We start from the raw sequence: 14,080 nt of genomic DNA on the forward strand, positions 1-14,080 counted from the left end.
CTCTGAGTAAAAAAAAGCCCTGGTTGGAACTATCACACCTCAGATCAGCCCGAGTCTTGCAACTTCACACCTCAGATCAGCCCCAATTGCTGAACCATTACACCTCAGATCAGCCCGAGTCTTGCATCTTCCCACCTCAGATCACCCCAGTTCCTGAACCTTCACATCTCAGATCAGCCCCAATCTCTGCACTATCACACCTCATATCAGCTTGAGTCTTGCACCTTTAACACCTCAAATCACCCCAATTCTGCGCCTTTACACTCAGATCAGCCAAAATCCAAGCAGAAGAAAAAAAAAGCATCTAGTTCTAAAGCCACCCCTAGCACATAAATAAAGATACATTTTGCAAGAAGAAATAAATAAAAATGATATATATTCCTAGCTGCAATTTTGGATTTGTACACATGGGGGAGACATTGCAAAACAGAGTTTATCTGTATCAAAGCATTAACAGCACCTGGGTCTGGATGTACATTGCCCGTTTATTCCAGGAATGTAAAATCCATGCTATACATGTGCAGAAGTCATGGAATCTGATTATCAGATGCTGTGGCATTACTGTGCTAAATACATACCCCAACAGTTTTAAAATGGTGGTAAAAATGAGAACGTACATCTAATATAAGCTGACTGTGTCAGGTGGAGAAGCTGCTGGTGACATTTAGGCAGGTGGCAATGCAGGACTGGTGGAATTGAGGCTCTAGATCTGTCAAATAGCTGATACACTGGACAGACAGATCTTTCACATTTAACAATAACTATACAGAATGACGACAGACTTAAAAAAATCAACTCATTTACATACAGTCAGATAGGCCTTGAAACTACAAAGTTGTCGGTAAACTTACAATTCATATTTATAGCCAGTTTGGACTTCACTATATACCCTTCATACCTCAATATTCAATATCTGTGCCACCTAAAATTTGCACTCCAGAGTGAAACCTCATTTTGCACATTAACAATGGTCTAGCAAAATCAAACTGTTCCAATAACCTATCAACATTTCTTACATCTTCATTCAAATTTTATAAATGCATTGGAATCTTGTATGAACCAACAAGCCTTTTAATTATCTTTCATTTTATCTAAGCAAACATTAGATTGTAATGTGTGTGGCCAGTTCTCCTGGACATTACAGGCATTGGACAGACCTTGAAAATACAGTCAATATAGGAATTTTCTTTTTTTTTGATCCCCTGTGGCCTATGCTATGGTTTCTTACCACGTACAGAGGCATCTAAAAAAATTAGAATATCAAAAAGTTAATTTATTTCAGTAATGCAATTCAAAAAGTGAAACTCATATTATAGAGATTCTTTACACACAGAGGGATATATTTTAAGCATTTCTTTCTTTTAATTTTGATAATTATGGCTTACAGCTAGTGAAAACCCCAAATTCAGTATCTCAGAAAATTAGATTACCGGTCACATGGTCTGATCATAATGCAGTCTTTACAGTCAGACTTTATAATTCCTAAAATCCATGACCCCAGCATGGTATCTCAGACTCCCTCCTTAAAAATGTAAAACACAAAATAGATATTGAATCTGCCCTTAAGGATTACTTTATACATAGCTCTACCCCTGAGATATCAGCGCTTACTCTATGGGTGGCGCATAAACTGGATATATCAAAGACAAGCTGCACTTTTCAATAGAGAGTGAAATTACAGTAAACTAGAAGCAGACTTCAACGCATGTAATATGGTGTTTAAAAACCTCTCTCCTAAGTTGAAACTTAAATTGGATAAAGCCAAACTGGAATTTGATTTATTTCTTACAGAATCAGCTGACAAAAAAATTAAAAAAGATCTCGCTCTAATTACTACATTTAGGCTAATAAACCAGACACTACTGGCACGTACACTTAAATCCTACCAAAAACACTCTAAGCCAATTTACCTGCAAATTTCCAGAGATATTTATTCTAATGGCCCTGTGAAAGTACTACAAAAGTTTAGATGCAATTTAGCATTTTTTTATATTCTCCCAAAAAAGAGCTGTATACCTCTAAGGCAGATGAATTTCTCACAGATTAGAGGTCAGTAAGAGCTGTAAACCCACTGGTAATAATGATGATAATCCTTCACTCCTCCAACATCCAATCCATTAGCGTTCCCAATACAGCAATAATGATCATGTATAAGATGAAAAGAGAAGGGGGACTCCAATGTGTAATAACGTAGAAATAGCTTTAATAAAATAAATTCACACTTACATAAAAATCCTAGTGTAAACAAACGAACTTCCGGTCTCGGCCGCGACCGGAAGTGGCGACAATGACACCTGGCTCCTCGCTGACGCGTTGTGTCACATCCACGTGACTTTATCAAAGGGTCAAGGAGTCAGGTGTCGGCGATGCTTTTATAATGGTGAGCGGCGTTGTCATAACAACGGCGGATTCAAAAATTTTAGCCACTAGATGGCCACTATGATTGATTACTAACATCTGTTATTTGTATTCATTATATGAATTGGTCGAATCATTTAGTTATGTTCTATTTTAGTCAATAGATGGCTACAACGAGTAACTACCAACATCTGATATTTGGATTTATTAAGGTTTATTGATATGGTTGGTATGCAATATATTTTTGAACCACTAGATAGCCATAAAGAGTAGTTCCCCTTTTATAATTACACTTATTGTAGTGATTAGAAAAGGATGCAATACGACATATAACCACCAGATGTCTCTATACTTATAGGATTTTATATGAATTTTAATTGTTCATTTTTTTATAGTTATATGTTATTAAATGATGATGGTAATATATAAATTATTGTTAGTAGCTGGGAAAATACATATATATGAAGATATGTGAGGACTTTTGCACGTATTATTGAATCCGCCGTTGTTATGACAACGCCGCTCACCATATAAAAGCATCGCCGACACCTGACTCCTTGACCCTTTGATTAAAGTCACGTGGATGTGACGCAATGCGTCAGCGAGGAGCCAGGTGTCATTGTCATCACTTCCGGTAGCGGCCGAGACGCGATCACTAGGATTTTATTAAAGCGGTTTCCTTATGCCACGTACACACGACCGGACTTTTTGACAGCAAAGGTCCGACGGAACGAGTCCGTCGGAAAATTCGATTGCGTGTGGGCTCCATCGGACCTTTGCTTGCCAAAAATCCGGTGGACTTTAGAAATAGAACATTTTTTTAATTTTCCCACCGGACCGAGAAATCCAATCGTGTGTATGCTGGTCCGACGGACAATAACTGCCGCTAGAGCCGCTATTGGCTACTGGCTATGAACTTCCTTATTCTAGCTTGGTCGTACGTCATCACGTTCGAATCCGTTGGACTTTGGTGTGATTGTGTGTGGCCAAGTCCGTTCATTCGGAAAGTCCGTCGGACCTAGTCCCTCGAAAAGTCCAGTCGTGTGTACGTGGCATTAGAATGTGTCAGTTTAGGACACAGAGATGGTAACACAATGTCTTCATTGATGTGGAACTCCGAAACCACCTTCGGCAGAAAAGAAGGTTGCGGACGCAACACCACCTTATCCTTATGGATAACCAGATAAGGAAACTTGCAAGACAAGGCCGCCAGTTCCGAAACCCTCCTGGCCAATGAAATTACTAGAAAGACCACTTTATGGGAAAGAGTCAACAAGGGAATTTCCCTGATGTTCTCAAACTGCGGTTTCTGAAGCGCCGATAACACCAGGTTTAGATCCCACAGAGGTAATGGCGGACGCACCGGAGGAACTACATGTCAGACCCCCTGCATAAAAATGCTCACTAGAGAGTGAGACGCCAGGGGTCGTTGAAAAAAAAAAATACAGCCAAGGCTGATATTTGTCCTACAATGGTGCTTAAGGCCAATTTCTGGTCTACTCCTCGCTGCAGAAACAGCAGGATCCTGGAAACGGAATAGGTGCGCCGACGCCATCCTTTCTCCTCACATAGAGATGTATGCCTTCCAAGTACAATGATATATCTTCCAAGAAGGCGATTTCTGTGCTCTCAACATAGTTGAAATCACAAAGTCCGATAGGCCCCGGTTCCTTATCACCTGGCTCTCAACAGCCATGCCGTTAAAACCAGCGATGGTAAAGCAGGATGAAGAATCGGACCTTGAGACAGAAGGTCTTCTCGCATTGGTAGTTGCCAGGGAGCTTCTGCAACCAGGCGTACTAGGTCGGCGTACCAGGGGCGCAATCAGAATTACTGGAATCCCCTCGGTCTCCACTTTGCTGAGCAGAAGTGATAGTAGCTTTAACAGAGGAAAGGCGTAGATCAGTCGATACTGACCCCACAGAGCCACCAGTGCATCTGATGCGTCTGCCCAAGGATCTCTTGTCCTGGATACAAATCTCGGCACCTTCCAATTGAGACGGGAGACCAGGAGATCCACGTCTGGTGTGCCTCACCACAGGCACAGAAGCCTGAACATCTTCAGATGCAATGCCCATTCTCCTGGGTCCAGAATCTGGCGACTTAGGTAGTCCGCCTGCCAGTTCTCCACTCCCGGGATGTAAATGGCCAATAGGGCCGATACCTGTCGCTCTGCCCAGTATGTGAGCGACCTCCCGTACTGCTGCCGAGCTTCTTGTTCCTCCTTATTGATTGACATATGCCACCGCCATGGCGTTGTCCGACTGAATCCTGATCGGACGCCCTCGTAGTCTCATCGACCATGTGGAGAGGCATAACCTGATCGCTCGTAGCTCGAGAACATTGATTGGCAACTTGGATTCCTCCCACGACCAGAGGCCCTGGGTCGACTGTACTCCACCCCAGCTGGTCAGGCTGACGTCCGTTGTAATCACTGTCCAATGTAGAAGTAGGAACAACTTCCAGGACCGAAGTGCCGGGGACCTCAGCCACCAGAGCAGGGAGTCCCTGACTGACTGGCTCACCCGAATCTGCCACTTCAGGGATAACGGAGATTTGTCCTATTTCGTCAACATCTCCTTCTGCAAGACTCTGGTATGAAACTGGGCGTACGGTACTGCCTCGAAGGAGGCCACCATGAGTCCCAGGACTTGCATGCAGAAGCATAGCGACGACCACTGCGGTTCATCAATAGTTTTACCGCAGCTCAGAGAGTCTGCAGTTTGTCTGATGAGAGAAATACTCTTGCTTCCATGGAGTCCAGCAGTAAGCCTAAATACTCCAAACACTGAGTCGGTATAAGCACCGACTTTTAGGTTCAACAGCCACCAAAAATCTTGCAGGGTTTGCATGGTGATCACCACATCCTCCTTTAATTCTGAGGTGGAAGAAGCTCTCAGGAGGAGATCGTCTAAGTAACCTACGATCGCGATCCCGCGTTGTCGCAACAACGCCAAAATTGGAGCCATTACCTTGGTAAAAAGACTCAGGGTGCTGATGCCAAGCCAAAAGGGAGAGCCACAAACTGGTAGTGGGAGTCCCCAACTGTGAATCACAGAAACCTCTGATGCCGGAGGCATATGGGTATGTGCAGGTACGCATCCTGGATGTCCAAAGACACCAGGGAGTCCCCTTGATGGAGTGTAGCGACTACTGAGCGAACTGATTCCATTCTGAACCTCTGTACTTTCATAAAGTAGTTTAGGGCTTTTAGGTCCAAGATTGGACGTACTGATTCCTTTTTGGGGACTACAAACAGATTGGAATAGAACCCCTGGAACCTTTCCGACTCCAGAACAGGTACCATCACCCCACTTAGCAGGTCCCTTACTGCCCCCATGAGGGTCTCCCGGCGAGCCAGGAGTAAGGTTATGCTGGAAGGGAAGAATCTGTTTGATGGCCAAGAGAGGAACTATTTTGTAGCCAGAGGAAATTAGTTTGAAGACCCATTGGTCAGACAGCCGTGAGAGGCCCACCGGGCCGCAAACTCCCGAAGGCGACCCCCCCACCCATGAGACCGGCGGAGGCAAACCTTCATGCGGTAGCACTTTTGCTCGAGGACATCCAGCTGGGGTGGGGACGTTTAGCCGAAGACCCGGACGGGTGAAAAAAAAACAAAAAAAAAAAAAAACGCTTATGAGCAGAAAATGAGGGCCTTTGCCTACGGCGTGGCTCCTTAGTCTTCCTGGTCTGTGGGAGTAAGGTACTCTTCCTACCTGTGGCATTCTTAATGATGTCATCCAATGAGGTTCCAAAGAGCCGCTCACCAAGGAAGGGTAGATTCGTCAGGGCTTTTTTAGATGCCTGGTCCACAGAACAGAATTTTAGCCAAATCAGGCGCCTTCGCACCACTGCTGACACTGATGCCCTGGATAACAGAGGGAGGGTATCCAGGGCCGCGTCACAAACATACTTAAGGCCTTGCACTAACTGGTCTGCTAGTTCCACGCAGACAGGAGAAGCCTGTTGCTCCCCCAATTCTCTGTGAAAAAGTTTTGCACATTCAGTAAGTGTCTGCGACAAGTGCAGAGGCCAGTACTGGTCGCATTGCTGACCCCACAACCAAGGAACGGGCCACTGCCTCGGCCTTCCTGTCCGTGGGGTCCTTAAAAGCAGGAGTCCCCCCTACCGGGATCGTGGTTACTTTATTTAACCTGGATACGGGGGGGGGGGGTCCACGACCGGAGGAGCCGACCATTTTTAAAAGAAGGCTCTCCTCAAAGGTGTGACGCACCGCCATAATTTTTGGGACCGAAAAGGTCCGTGTGCGGGCGGGAGAGCAGGGAGAGAAGAGAGGGAGGAGAGACTCCCTAAATCGACCTCCCAGGGAATACCCAGCTGCTTAGCCCTGCCGAGGCAGGGAGAGCTGTATTTACCATCCGGACAAGCTGGGGATATTCCATCACAGACCCACTCCCGAAGAGTACAGGGTGGCTGCTGGCCATGGCACACTGACTCAGACATCAGTAGCCGGGTCATATGTGTGCCCCGGAGAGTTGCGCTCACCGGCTGCCCCTATAGCCTGAGGGGCATGTCGTGGCCAACCCAGCGCTTAGCTATGGTCTGCACATGCTCGATGGCCAGGCTGGGGAGACTACAAGGATAAGGGTATCCGGCCTGTCAAACCAGCCGGCTGTTGATAGTAGATCACAGGATCTTAATCTTGCGCAAAAGGCAAACTTCTGCAAAAAAATCCCAGGACTGATGGTCCCACAGGGTTCCTAGGTCCATCTCCTTCACTAGGCACAAAAAAACTGAAGCTGAAGGAAGCAAGCTGGGGGGTTGTTACTGAAGGGACCACCCCTTGGGCAGAACTAGAAAGTTCTGTTTTTTTGTACATGTGTTCTGCCTAGTCCTCTCCTGAAGGTGGCGTAACAACCCAATGGCCAAGAATAAGGAGCTGTGTCAGTCAGTGAACGAAAGAGAAATTCCTTTTCCTATAGGACCCCCTTTCTTTTTATTCTTTCTCCCCCTCCGGTCCACTAAGAGACGCCCCAGAGGATGTATTCTGTTGCCACTACAGAAGGGGGTGGCTCCCAATGATGCCACTCTTGTTCAGGTAGGTGCCATACACCATGGCACCAGGTGGTCCTCCATATTGAGGTGTCCATGGTTGGTTGGTTCCACTGTTTGGACCCCCCCCCCCCGGGCCTCTGATGTGTCCAGCCCCCTCTCCTGTATGATCCTGGTGGGTCCCTATGGCCTCTCTGTGGAAAACCCCTATAGTGTTGTTGACCTCTGGGGGGGGTCCATTGTAATATTGTAAGGGTTGGAAAAAATTCTTCTGTGTGGGTACCCCATATTCAGTGGGTCCTTCATGATAAATTTTTAGGGGTGCCAACCTGGGGTTTATTGGAACCGAGAGGTAAACTTCCTCTTCCCAGATTACCTGCTCTGGCACTTCCCCTAGGTGGAACTGGTCCGTCACCTCCAGCTCTTCCCAGGTTAGGGGGTTCTAGAGTTGGGGCTGTGATATCTTGCCTAGGGCTATGGACCGATGAAGAGGCCGCAGAAACAATGGCCACCTCCCTCACTTCATCCTGCCATCAGTACACTGAATTGTCACTATAATCTTTAGGGCCTCTGGTATTTTTTTAATCTTTTTAGATTTAAATTCTATCAGTTTTTTCAATGAACTTTTGGATCCGAGTGGATTTTTCTTTATATTCCGGAAAACCTTTAACTGGGCTTAATGATTCTTTTAATTCTACAACCTTCGTTTCAATTTTTGCCAGTTTAAACCCCCTTCTTGATATAACTAAATCGAATAATTTATATTCACCAATATTAAACAAATTAGACCAATCGTTGACAAGATCTTGTTCCAATAGCCCATCATTGGGACCCAAGTCCCATCTCAAAGGTCTCTGTAATTTTTTTGTCTGCTATATTGTTCTAGTGCGACTATATGCCACTCTGTGCGAATGTTTTTCTAATGTGTTTTTAAGAAATTTAAAATTGTGATCTAAATCCTTATGAGTGGAGTTCTGTGCTGTAGTAAAAACTTCAATATTTAGGACTCTGTTATTCATAAATCAAAAATATCCATTGCTGCTGGCTACGACCTCCTAAGTGGATGTGAAAAATTATAGGAAATACCTAGAAGCCACACACTCTGAATCAAAATAAGTAAATTAGAATTGCGCTGGAAGACCTCTACGGAGCAGCGGGTAGTGAGACCAACTGTAATAATGGGTTTAAAAAAAAAAAAAATCTAATAAATTTCATATCACGCTCTAAAATATATGCATACTGTGATATTGGGGCATTTAGCTCAAGTGGGTAGATGCATTTTTGTGCAGCGAGTCCACATCCGACAGGCATTTATAGTTAAGGGCCTGCTAGCCCGCGTTTATTAAAAGTGAAAAAAAAACAAGACAAAAGTCTAACCAGAAATCCCATGCAGGGGTTTAACTTCATTAAGCACTCAAATGAAAACATACCAAGCCACCTGGCTCTCTCGTCAGCAGTTCCTCTGCTTTCTCTCAACAGAGTTGATTCTTTCCAGCCTGCTGGCAAAGAATCCTCCTTACATGGGCTAGTCTCCCCCAGGGCAGACCACTCTCCAGCCACAGGTCTGTCTTCACACAGCAACAGCAAGCTGCTCACACTCCACCTTCCTCCACTCTCTGCTCTCACCAGCCCCTCGTTATATGGGCACAAAACCTACTGGCTATCCATAAGACCTGGAAAACAGGGTTGGAGATTCCATCCCACCCAAGACTGAGGAATCTCCAACCTACACAGAGCCCCATCTGAAGATAGTAAAATCCGGAGAAAGCTGCCAGAGCAGATTTCTCCCCTCAAACTGTAGCCTTGTTGCATGTCAGCCTTGTTACCCGACATGCAAACTGTTTCCTTATTAACTCCATTTTCCCAGCAGCAGGGACTCTCACAATACATAAACAATAGTTCTAAAAATCATAAGTATATATGCTGAAACAATTAAAAAACAAAAATGTCCAAAACAATTTCCGAAGAAAATGAAATTAAATATCCATAGACCAAAGTCTATCAATGTGAGTGATGAGAATCCTTGCTGACTGGGTGAGATAGACAGTCTTCCACCACCACCAGGCAAATCTACTCACCAGAGGAATTTGACAGCCAGTACAGGTAGTCAAACTAGGCGCTGATACTAATGGAAGTGCATCTTCCAGGGAGAGACTGGTCCTCAGCACAATGAATTCCAATCAACTGAACATATATTAAAAAAAGAAGACCAACCACAAGCTGTTTAACTTAAAAAGTTTATTTGGCCAGCTCCTCCTCCCATTCTCTGTCCTGGGCTGTGCTTGCTCCTGTCTATGCTGTTCACCAATCACAGCAGAGGAGGATGGAGGCGGGAAGGGGGAACCAGGACATAGATGGAGCGGCAGAGCCGTGGAAGAGTACAAAATGTCCCAGCATCAGTGGGAGTAAACAATCACACATCAGTGGAAGAAATTGTACCACATCATTCAAGAGCCAGCTAAAAGCAAGCAAAGGGCCACATCTAGGCCCCAGTTTGGAGACCACTGGTCTAGTGTATGGGCACCATTAGAGAATTGTTGTGAACTACCAAGTGGCAGATTTAACCACTTCCCAACAAACCGCCACAGTTATACTGCGGAAGGTTGGCTCCCCTGCGTGAGCCGTGGTAGCTATACATGGGGGTCGGGATAGCAGGCGCGCATGCCTGCCTGCTGCACAGTGGGGGTGCTGATGCTCATTGCCGACGGTCACTATGAGCACCGGCCACGAGCGCTCATGAGCAGGAGACAGAACAGGGACGAGAGTGTGTGTAAACATTAGCTAGGATCCACGATCTGCCACTTCCGCTGGTCAGTCCCCTCCCCCTTCAGTTAGAATCACATCCCAGGGAACAGTTAACCCCTCGATCGGCCTAGTGTTAACCCTTTCAATGCCAGTGAATTTTTACAGTAATCAATGCATTTTTATAGCATTGATCGCTGTATTAATGCCAATGGTCCCAAAAATGTGTCAAAGTTGTTCAATGTGTCCGCCGTAACGTTGCAGTCACGATGTAAAAAAACAAAACAAATATGCTATAAATCTATCCCCCATTTTGTAGACGCTATAACTTTTGCGCAAACCAATCAATATACGCCTATTGCGATTTATTTTTTTATCAAAAATATGTAGAAGAATACATTTTGGCCTAAACTGTCTTTTTTTAAAAGCAAAAGGGATATTTATTATATAGCAAAAAGTACAAAATATTGCATTTTCAAAATTGTCGCTTTTTTGTTTATAGCGCAAAAATAAAAAAAACGCAGAGGCGATCAAATACCACCAAATGAAAGCTCTATTTGTGGGAAAAAAAAAGGACATCAATTTTGTCTGGGTATAACGTCACACGACCGCGCAATTGTCAGTTAAAGCAACAGTGCCAAATCGCAAAAAGTGCTCTGGTCAGGATGGGGTAAACTCTTCTGGGGCTGAAGTGGTTAAAAAAATAAAAAAATAAATAACTAAGAAAAAAAAATATAATAATTGCATACCAATTTGCAGTGAAAATGCATGGACATTTCATCTGTGTAAATATGGGGGACGGGGGTCAAAATCAAGAGGCTATTTCTTGTGCTGGCAAGATTTTTTTTTTTTAAAGCGGAGGTCCACCCTAAAGTGGACCTTCCGCTCATTTGAATCCTCCCCCCCTCCGACGCCACAATTGGCACCTTTCAGGGGGGAGGGGGGTGCAGGTACCTGTACAGTACAGGTATCTGCACCTACTTCCGGGATAGCTCTCTGCGGAAAGGGGCGTAGATTATGCCCCTTTCCGAAAGTCCCCCGCTGCCTGCTGGGAAACACACAGATCCCAGAGGCAGCGGGTCCATCCTTATTGCGCAGCGCGACTCGCGCATGCGCAGTAGGGAACCGGGAAATGAAGCTGAAAGGCTCCACTTCCTGATTCCCATACCCAAGATGGCGGCGGCAGCACCCGAGAGACGATCGAGGGATCGGCTTCGGGTGCCGACATCGCGGGCGCGCTGGACAGGTAAGTGTCACTATTTTAAAAGTCAGCAGCTGCAGTATTTGTAGCTGCTGGCTTTTAAAAAAAAAAAAAAAAAAAACGAGGACTCCCGCTTTAAATAGAAATGCTTGTCTATACGATATTAGCGACATCTAGTGGCCAGATGCACCATTTTTACTTTAACCACTTGCCGCCCGCCCTATAGGCAATTGACGGCGGCAAAGTGGTTTCATAATCCTGACCAGACGTCATATGACGTGATCAGGATTATGAGCGGCAACTACGATCTCGGTAAAGAGTCTCCGACGGAGACTCTTTACCATGTGATCAGCCGTGTCCAATCACGGCTGATTACAGTGTAAATGGGAAGAGCCGGTGATCGGCTTTCCCTCACTCGCGTCTGTCAAATGCGAGTAGAGGAGAGCCGATCGGCTCCTCCTCTGACAGGGGGGGTCTGTGCTGATCGATTATCAGCACAGCCCCCCCCCCCCCCCGAGGATGCCCACACTGGACCACCAGGGACGCCACCAGACCACCAGGGAAAAGGTAATAAAGGTCATAATCCTCCCTAGACCACCAGGGATGCCAGTCAGCACAATGGGTGCCAATCAGTGCCCACAATGGATGCCAATCAGTGCCCACAATGGGCATCACTGATTGGCATGCATTATTGTTTGGCACTGATTGGCATCCATTACTATAGTATAACACCGATGCCGCCTATGAGTGCCCACCTGTGCCGCCTATGAGTGCCCACCTGTGCCGCCCATCCGTGCTGCCCATCCGTGCCAGCTATCAGTGCCAATTTGTGCCACCTATCAGTGTCCGTCGGTGTCGCCCATCAGTGCCACTTCATTGCCACCTATCAGTGCCACTTCATTGGTGCCACATTGGTGCCCATCAGTGCCGCCTTATCAGTGCCCATCAGTGTAGCCCCATCAGTGAAGGAGAAAACGTACTTATTTACAAAGTTTTGAAACTGAAACAAAAAATTTTTCAAAATTTTTCGGTATTGTTTTATTTGTAGCGCAAAAAATAAAAACCGTAGAGGTGATCAAATACCACCAAAAGAAAGCTCTATTTGTGGGAAAAAAATGATAAAAATTTCATTTGGGTACAGTGTAGCATGACCGCGCAATTGTCATTCAAAGTGCGACAGCGCTGAAAGCTCAAAATTGGTCTGGGCAGGAAGGTGTTTAAGTGCCCTGTATTGAAGTGGTTAAAAAAGGGGAAAAAAAAAAATATATATATAATTTATATATATATGTATATTTATATATATATATATATATATATATATATATATATATATACATACAGTGGTGTAAAAAAGTGTTTGCCCCCTTCCTCATTTCCTGTTCCTTTGCATGTTTGTCACACTTAAGTGTTTCAGAACATCAAACCAATTTAAACAATAGTCAAGGACAACACAAGTAAACACAAAATGCAATTTGTAAATGAAGGTGTTTATTAAAAGGTGAAAAAAAATCCAAACCATCATGGCCCTGTGTGAAAAAGTGATTGCCCCCTAAACCTAATAACTGGTTGGGCCACCCTTAGCAGCAACAACTGCAACCAAGCGTTTGCGATAACGTGCAATGAGGCTTTTACAGCGTCCTGGAGGAATTTTGGCCCACTCATCTTTGCAGAATTGTCCTAATTCAGTTACATTAGAGGGTTTTCGAGCATGAACGGCCTTTTTAAGGTCATACCACAACATCTCAATAGGATTCAGGTCAGGACTTTGGCTAGGCCACTCCAAAGTCTTCATTTTGTTTTTCTTCAGCCATTCGGTGGTGGACTTGCTGGTGTGTTTAGGATCATTGTCCTGCTGCAGAACCCAAGTTCGTTTCAGCTTGAGTACACGAACAGATGGTCGGACATTCTCCTTCAGGATCTCTTGGTAGACAGCAGAATTCATAGTTCCTTTTATCACGGCAAGTCTTCCAGGTCCTGAAGCAGCAAAACAGCCCCAGACCATCACACTACCACCACCATATTTTACTGTTGGTATAATGTTCTTTTTATGAAATGCAGTGTTCCTTCTACGCCAGATATACTTGGACACACCTTCCAAAGAGTTCCACTTTTGTCTCATCAGTCCACAGAATGTTGTCCCAAAAGTCTTGGGGATCATCAAGATGTGTTGTGGAGAAATTGAGACGAGCTTTGATGTTCTTTTTGCTCAGCAGTGGTTTTCTCCTTGGAACTCTGCCATGCAGGCCATTTTTGCCCAGTCTTTTCCTGATGGTGGAGGCATGAACGCTGACCTTAACTGAGGCAAGTGAGGCCTGCCGGTCCTTGGACGTTGTTGTGGGGTCTTTTGTGACCTCTTGGATGAGTCGTCGCTGCGCTCTTGGGGTAATTTTGGGCGGCCGGCCACTCCTGGGAAGGTTCACCACTGTTCCATGTCTTCGCCATTTGTGGATAATGGCTCTCACTGTGGTTCGCTGGATTCCCAAAGCTTTGGAAATGGCTTTATAACCCTTTCCAGACTGATAGATCTCAATTACTTTCTTTCTCAATTGTTCCTGAATTTCTTTGGGTCTCGGCATGATGTGTAGCTTTTAAGGATCTTCTGGTGGACCTTACTGTGTCAAGCAGCTCCTATTTAAGTGATGCCTTGATTGTGAACAGGTGTGGCAATAATCAGGCCTGGGTGTGGCTAGAGAAATTAAACTCAGGTGTGGACAACCACAGTTATAGTATGTTTTAACAAGGGGGGCAATCACTTTTTCACACAGG

The sequence above is a fragment of the Lithobates pipiens genome, unplaced genomic scaffold, assembly GCF_037356315.1.
Source record: "Lithobates pipiens isolate NorthernLeopardFrog02 unplaced genomic scaffold, aLitPip1_a1.2 Scaffold_16, whole genome shotgun sequence".
Classification (NCBI taxonomy): Eukaryota; Metazoa; Chordata; class Amphibia; order Anura; family Ranidae; genus Lithobates; species Lithobates pipiens.